The following is an 8692-nucleotide window of genomic DNA, read 5'->3' as shown; positions in this document are numbered from 1 at the left end:
ACTCATGTGGATGACCTCACACTTTTCGTTATTTAGGGTCAACTGCCAATTTTCGCACCATTCAGATATCTTTTCTAAATCGTTTTGCAGTTTGTTTTGATCTTCTGATGACGTTATTAGTCGATAAACGACATTGTCATCTGCAAACAAGACGGCTGCTCAGATTGTCTCACAAATCATTCATATTGATAAGGAACAGCTAAGGGCGTATAACACTATCTTGGGGAACGCCAGAAATTGATTCTGTTTTACTCAATGACTTTCCGTCAGTTACTACGAACTGGACAGGAAGTCACAAATCCAGTCACATAAATGAGACGATATTCCATAAGCACGCAGTTTCACTACAAGCCGCTTGTGTGCTACAGTGTCAGAAGCCCTCTGGTAATCCAGAAATACGGAATCGATCTGAAATCGCTTGTCAATAGCACTCAACACTTCATACTTCATGCGAATATAGAGCTAGTTGTGTTTTACAAGAACGATGTTTTCTAAATCCATGTTGACTGTCTGTCAACAGACAGTTTTCTTAGAGGTAATTCATAATGTTCGAACACAACATATGTTGCAGAATCCTGATGCATATCGACGTTAATGATATGGGCCTGTAATTAAGTGGATTACTCCTACTATCTATCATTTGTGTGATCTGTGCAACTTTCCAGCCTTGGGTACGGATCTTTCGTCGAGCGAACGGTTGTATATGATTGTCAAGTATTGATCTAATGCATCAGAATACTCTGAAAGGAACCTAATTGGTATACAGCCTGGACCAGGAGACTTACTTAAGTGATTTAAGTTACTTCACTACTCCGAGCATATTTACTTCTACGCTACTCCTGTTGGCAGCTGTTCTTGATTCAAAATTCGGAATATTTACTTCTTCTTCTTTCGTGAAGGCATTTCAGAACCCTGTGTTTAGTAACTCTACTTTGGCAGCACCGTCTTCGATAGTATCTCCATTGCTATCGCGCAAAGAAAGCTTTGATTGTTTATTGCCGCTAACATACTTCACATACGACCAGGATCTCTTTGGATTTTCTGCCAGGTTTCGAGACAAAGTTTCGTTGTGGAAACTGTTATAAGCATCTCGCATTCAAGTCCCACTAAATTTCGATCTTCTGTAAAAGATCGCCAACCTTGGAGATTTTTCGTCTGTTTAAATTTGGCATGTTTGTTTCGTTGTCTCTGCAATAGTGTTCTGACCCGTTTTGTGTACCAAGGGGAATCAGCTCCGTATTTTGATAGTTTATTTGATAAAAATCTCTCAATTGCTGCCGATATTATTTCTCTGAATTCAAGCCACATCTGGTATACACTTATATCATTAATTTGGAGGAATGAAGATTGTCTCTTAGGAAGGCGTCAAGTGAATTTTTATCTGATTTTTTGAATAGGTATAGTTTTCGTTTATTTTTGGAGGATTTGGGTGTCACAATATTCAGTCTCGTTACGACAACCCTGTGTTCACTAACCCCCGTATCCTTTTTGGCGCTCGTTATTAACTCAGGATTATTTGTTGCTAAGAGGTCAAGTGTGTTTTCACAATCGTTTACTATTCGCGTGGGCTCCTGAACTAACTGCTCGAAAAAATGTTCAGAGAATGCGTTCAGCACAATTTCGGATGGTATTTTATGCGTACCACCGGAATTGAACATGTATTTTCGCCAACATATCGAGGGTAAGTTAAAGCCACCACCAATCCGGTATGTGTTTGAAATCAAACTCAAGTTTTCTTTGAATCTTGTAGCAACTGTATCATCTGTATTGGGAGGTCGGTAAAAGGATCCAATTATTATTTTATTCCGGTTGCAAACAATGATCTCTGCCCATACTAACTCACACGAACTATCTACTTCAATTTCGTGACAATATAAACTACTTCTAACAGCAACAAACACGCCACCGCCAACCGTTTTTAGCCTATCCTTTCGGAACACCGTTAGGTTCTTCGCAAAAATTTCGGCTGAGCTTATCTCCGGCTGTAGCCAGCTTTCAGTGCCTATATCGCCTTGAGCATCAGTGCTTTCTATTAGCGCTTGGATCTCTCAACTGTTATACCGATGGTTCCTATGTCTACGTTCTTCCTGTGTTCGACCTGCACCCTTTGTGCCTGAAGCCCTTGTTGAGTTTTCCCGAGACCTTCTAACCTAAAAAACCGCCCAGTCCACGCCACACAGCCCCTGTTACCCGTGTAGCCGCCTCCTGCGTATAGTGGACACCTGATCTATTCAGCGGAACCCGAAACCCAACCACCCTTTGACGCAAGCCGAGGAATCTGCAGCCTACACGGTCGCAGAACCGTCTGAGTCTCTGACTGAGAGCCTCTGACTGCAGGGCGAGCTGGAATTCTAAAACCAAATGCCGTGACAGGAAAACGTGAAATCGAACCATAAAATCTGGACTATGGAGCAATGTAAGATACGTATTTCGTTGGATAAATTTTACTGCAGACTGTTTCCAACTTCTGGCCGAGGGTTGTATGACATCCCAAGGCTGTGATGCAGACTCTTACTGCCAAGATGGTAACATGATGATCTGTGAAGCAATATCGTGGTACTCCATGGGCGCCATTGTTATTCTGCAAGGTCACATTACTGCCAAGGATTACGTGATCATTTTGGCTGATCAGATCCATCCCACAGTACAATGTCCGTTCTCCAATAGTGATACTGTGTCCCAAGGCGACGGGGCCCCTGTTCAAACAGCTAGCAGCGTCCGGGACTGGTTTTATGAGTACGAAGACGATTTGACTGATCTCTTCTGGCCACCACAGTCAACAGATCTCAGTCTTTAAGCTTTTATGGTCTACTTTGGAGAGGACGGTGCGAGATCGCTGTGGTGTCACCGCCAGACACCACACTTGCTAGGTGGTAGCCTTTAAATCGGCCGCGGTCCGTTAGTACACGTCGGACCCGCGTGTCGCCACTATCAGTGATTGTAGACCGAACGCCGCCACACGGCAGGTCTAGTCTAGAGAGGCTCCCTAGCACTCGCCCCAGTTTTACAGCCGACTTTACTAGCGATGGTTCACTGACTACATACGCTCTCATTTGCAGAGACGACAGTTTAGCATAGCCTTCAGCTACGTCATTTGCTACGACCTAGCAAGGTGCCATATTCAGTTACTATAATTCTGAACAGATGATATTGTGAATCATGTACCGTCAAGAGCGACGTTCATCATAATGGATTAAAGTTAAGTATCAAACTAATTACGTCCTCTTTCTGAATTCTAATTCCTTGTCTTGTTCCAGACCTCACGTCAGTATAGTTCTTCCCTCCTCACGCCAGCTCGCGTGAGCTAAAACGCGTGCATTTCGGCCTCCCTTCGTAACACGGTGTTGGCTCTTCTGCCAACACAACAATCGCCATCCACCTTCATTATCGTTACCTGAACTTGCCACTATTTTGCAGGAAGGATGCTATAAGATTTTCCTGAAAACCACACCTGTATTTACCCATTGGGACTGGGAGCTGTTTTGAATGCCAACGGCTTTCCTACGCTATATTGGGCGTGGAAATGTGTTTTTGATGTTTCCATATTTTTGTACACCTTCTCTATATAAAGGGTCTCTGCCCCCAAGTGTTGTGAGGCCTATTTTCTGCCGGCTGCTGTGGGCGAGCGGTTCCAGGCGCTTCAGTCCGGAACCGCGCTGCTGCTACGGTCGCAGGTTCGAATCCCGCCTCGGCCATGGATGTGTGTGATGTCCTTAGGTTAGTTCGGTTTAAGTAGTTCTAAGTCTAGGGGACTGATGACCTCAGATGTTAAGTCCCACAGTGCTTAGAGCCATTTGAGCTTATTTTCTGTTTTTTTTTTTTTTGGCAGATATCTGAAATGTCGTTTTTGCAATGTGTCGTACGAGTCAGCCGACGTCAATATTACTTGTCAAGCCTTTCATACGACGACCAATGTCGACGGAAAGCGTCGGTTTGCTCCCGTTACGAACAAAATGATTTTTGAAGCAGGATTTTATGTGCCCATCGATAGAGCGGTCCCATATTAGCAGGGTTCAGTAAAACAAGATGAATAACCAGAATATCCAGCACTTCGCCGAGCCAGGTACCGCAGTGGTTGGCACACTGGACTCGCATTTGGGAGGACAACGGTTCAAACCTTCGTCCAGCCATTCTGATTAAGGTTTTCCGTGATTTCCCTAAAGAACTTCACGCAAATGTCGGAATGATTCCTCTGAAACTGCGCGGCCGACTTCCTTCCCCATTCTTCCCTAATCCGATGGGCCCGATGACCTCGCTATTTGGTCCCTTCCCCCAAATCAGCTGAACAACCAACCAGCACTCTAGCAGTGACAGCACCACCCTGGCCCTCATGCAGTAGCGCTGCTTATTCGTTGCTCGAGTACAGATTTTTTTCGTGTTTTACTGTCCCTGTTAATACATTTCGATAAAACGAATATCGTGCTACACTTATTTGGGACCACTCTTCCCGTCGACAATGGGATTCGTATGAAAGACATGATGACCAATATATGTTTGAGCAGACTGCAGCTACACACGGCAAAAACGAAATTGCAGACATCTCCAGAAATACCAGAGAAAATGCGACTGACGACTACGAGGAGAGACATCCTGTTTCCACGACGTCTGTTCTCGTAAACGAAATCTTTGCGACGACCCCTCCAGTACACATGTTAGCATATTCCTTCAGATTGTTTGGCTTTGTTGACAAAACAGATGGTTCGTGTGTATTAAAAACCTCCAATCGTTTGCAAAAAGTCTTAATGATAAACTGTCTGTTATAAGATGGCAGACTGCACATCTGATAAACAGAGCCTGAGCCATACACTCCGAGCAGATTCACATCCTCTCCCAAACACTTCAGGTAGGAGGACGGATACTTTACTTACATAAAGTCTTCAGTTTAAGAGTGATTATGGTGTTATCTTAATAGGACAGTACGGTTATTTATCTTGTGAGAATGGTGCCGTAACCTGGAACCGGAGATCCAGAAGCAAATATGTCTGCACCAGTGTGACACCTACTGTTTCAGGGCCATCAGCATTGGCATTCTAGATAGTGAGCATCTCTAAGCATTCGACAATGATAACCTCAGTGTCATTTACTTATAGGTCAGAGTAAGTGATATTCTCGAAAAGACGTACCTACTATTAATGTTTCTAGCAATTTATTGTGGGAGAGGCAGTCAGCCACCACGAATTTTCAACTTATACTGACTTTAATGAGGCGGACCAATGTTACTGAAGCCCGAGACTGCAGTAGAGCTACGTAGTTCAACTTTCAGCTTTACTGATGTGTTCATAATTGGTCGTCTAACTTGGATTCTACCAACGAAGAATGCTTGGTGTCATTAGTTCACAGCGTTTCGAAACAGAAATCCTAGTGTTACTTAAAGCAAACCGAAGACGAAATCTGCTGCCAGAGTTAGTGCTTTTAATAAAGTTCAGACAAATGTTTATCAAAGACTTATAAACAGTAGAAAAGTAGAACCTACCAGGACGTATAAAACGAATGAGAGTAGAATGAGATTATCACTCTGCAGCGGAGTGTGCGCTGATATGAAACTTTTTGGCAGATTAAAACTGTTTGCCGGACCGAGACTCGAACTCAGGACCTTTGCCTTTCGCGGGCAAGTGCTCTACCAACTGAGCTACCCAAGCACGACTCACGGCCCGTGCTCACAGTTTTACTTCTGCCAGTACCTCGTCTCCTACCTTCCAAACTTCACAGAAGCTCTCCTGCGAACCTTGCAGAACTAGCACTCCTGAAAGAAAGAAAGGATATTGCAGAGACATGGCTTAGCCACAGCCTTGGGGATGTTTCCAGAATGAGATTTTCACTCTGCAGCGGAGTGTGCGCTGATATGAAACTTTATAGCAGATTAAAACTGTGTGCCGGACCGAGACTCGAACTCAGGACTTAGCTGTGGCTAAGCCATGTCTCTGCAATATCCTTTCTTTCAGGAGTGCTAGTTGTGCAAGGTTCGCAGGTGAGCTTCTGTGAAGTTTGGAAGATAGGAGACGAGGTACTGGCAGAAGTAAAGCTGTGAGGACGGGGCGTGAGTCGTGCTCGAGTAGCTCAGTTGGTAGAGCACTTGCCCGCGAAAGGCAAAGGTCCTGAGTTCGAGTCTCGGTCCGGCTCCCAGTTTTAATCTGCCAGAAAGTTGAATGAGAGTAGTTCAACAACTGTGCAGAAGGCACAGTGTGTTGGCTAGGGCAGACGAAAAGCAAGTGGGCGCCATTAGAAGTGCCGAGTAAGAGTAGAATATTACAGTCGTGAGTACCACGGGTCGATTTCTCCCTCCAACTTGGAATTTCCCGGAAACGCGAAAAAAACCTCTTGGATGGAGCAAAATTAGACATATTGAGCGTTGCCAAAGAAAGTGTTTCATAACAGGTGATAAATTTCTGGAATCGTTCGAATATTTCAAACAGCACCAAGTAAAGTGTCTTGCTAATGGCAGGTGGTCATGTAAGCGATAGTAGTCACTATGCTTTGACATGTACCAATTACAATGAAAGAAAAAAATCGCAACACCAGGGAGTTGTGCGATTTAAATTAAAGTTAGTAGGCGTGTTTCTATATCTGTAAGATATCTATTCAAATTTCGTGCCAGTCGCATAAGAGTGGCGCTAGTTGAGCCACTATGATGATGCAAATCAGGTTTGGTTTAAATACACGCTGTAACGGACGTGAGCGTTAGTCACCTTTGAGACTGGACGTGAGGTGATAGTCAAGAATGCCTTTAAAGCGACAAAGACGCCGGATCAACATTTCACAGAGTTTGAACGGGATCGTGTAATACGGCTGCGAGAAGCGGTGGGCACGAGAACGTAAGGTCACAAGAAGTGCGGGCTCTGGACGGCCATGGGCACTGCCGAGAGGGAAGGGCACTGTGTTCGCCGTAAGTCATTGGCGCATCTACTGCATCTGGAGCAGCACTTTTTGAGCAACAGTTGGCACACACATAACGAATTGTTACATATCGGATACTTCAACGACAGCTCCGAGCCAGACGCCCTTTAGCGTGCATTCCACTGACCCCAAAAAATCACCACTTGCGACTTGGTCGGCAGGGTGGAGGTATTTTCTGATAAAAGCTGGTTCTGCCTCGGTGCCAGTGATGGCCCTGTATTGGTCAGAAGGTGCCAGTTGAGGACCTGCAGACAACCTGACTGGATCTACGCGTGGAGTTATGGTCTGGGGTACTACTTCGTATGACGACAAGAGCACGCTGGTAGTTATCCCACACACCTTGACGGCAAATTTTCACGTCAGTCTGATGATTCGACCCGCTGTGTTGCAATTCATGAACAGCATTCCAGGGTGTATTTTACAACAGGATAATGCTCGCCCACATACCGCTGTTACACAACTTTCTCTACAGAGTGTCTTGGCCTGCTCGATCATCATATCTGTCACCGTGGAGCACATATGGAGGCATTATCGGACGACAACTCCAGCGTCACCCACAAACAGCGTTAACGGTTCCTGTATCGACCAAGTGCAACAGGCATGGAACTCCATCCCACATAGTGATGTCCGGCACCTGTTCAATAAAATCCAGACACGTTTGCTTGCTTGTATTCAACATTCTGGGGGCTACACCAGTTATTAATGTACTAGCATTTCAGATTTGCGACGGCTTATCTTTCGTTTACATTAACCTGTGATACTGAAATGTTAATTACTTACGTATGTTACCTAGAATGTATTTCCGAAATTTCATTACTCTACATTAAGTATTTTTTTGTGTTCGGCTACACTATGTCGGCGATTGCTGCGCAAACAAGTTCTCCACGTACGCGTACACCACCATTACTCTACCACGCAAACATACGGGTTTCACTCGTCTGGGAGAGTCCACCGGGGGCCGAACCGCACAGCAACCCTGAAAGAGTGGTTCGGTGTGGGGCGCGGAGGGGTGAAGTGGGCTGCGGTAGTCGTCGTGGGGTTGTGGACCACTGCGGCTGCGGCGGGGACGGAGCCTCTCCGTCGTTTCTAGGTCCCCGGTTAACATTCAATACAATACAACATAAAAATTAACAGTCTCGAAAATGACAAGCAATTCTATGAATTACATTACAGTCAACAAAGGATACCTTTCAGTTACTTGTCTTAAGGTCTTCCCACGTGAATGAGCTTACCACATGACTGGTAACATTGTAGGCAAGTGGAGGCTCACATTCCCAGACTGATCGTACCCGGTATCTACACCAAATCGGACACGTTTCGTAAGTCCACAGGTAAAATCGACAAACAACTGGAAATTCAGTAAGATAAGACAAAAATGGGAACACCCACAAAAAAAGGAGACAGACTTCCCGCAAGCAGGTGGAAACGACTGAAAGATTCAGGAATTTTCCCAGTTATACGCTCACATATTCATAGCCTGCAGCTTTCTGTTTATAAATGTAGGGCTAAATGAAGTACTGATAACGGTGACTGCATACTTCCATTTTATATCGTGTAAATGATGGCCATTTACTACTACAGTTCTTACATTAATTGCATGACATATGTTCTTGAATTTATTCGGAGGATTGCTTTTCAGACGCTGCACTTTTCTGAATTGCAATTTCTTGGTTATTATGGTAAAGCAATGCATTACGTGTTGATATAGCAAATTATTATTACTGCATTAAACATTTTACATATTTTATCATTATTATTAAAATTGTGGGTATCTGTGGCACGTTAAAAGCGTGGGTGA

The 8692-nt window shown here is 44.5% G+C and overlaps 1 non-coding gene across 1 annotated transcript; it reads right to left on the bottom strand.

Moving 5' to 3' along the window:
* Positions 1-5565: 5565 nt before the first annotated feature.
* On the bottom strand, positions 5566-5640 carry Trnas-cga. The gene has a single exon. It is a non-coding gene; the product is annotated as a tRNA-Ser (tRNA).
* Between the last annotated feature and the right edge of the window lie 3052 nt (positions 5641-8692).

The sequence above is a fragment of the Schistocerca piceifrons genome, chromosome 4 (assembly GCF_021461385.2).
Source record: "Schistocerca piceifrons isolate TAMUIC-IGC-003096 chromosome 4, iqSchPice1.1, whole genome shotgun sequence".
NCBI lineage: Eukaryota > Metazoa > Arthropoda > Insecta > Orthoptera > Acrididae > Schistocerca > Schistocerca piceifrons.
This window is presented reverse-complemented; position numbering and strand designations above follow the sequence as displayed.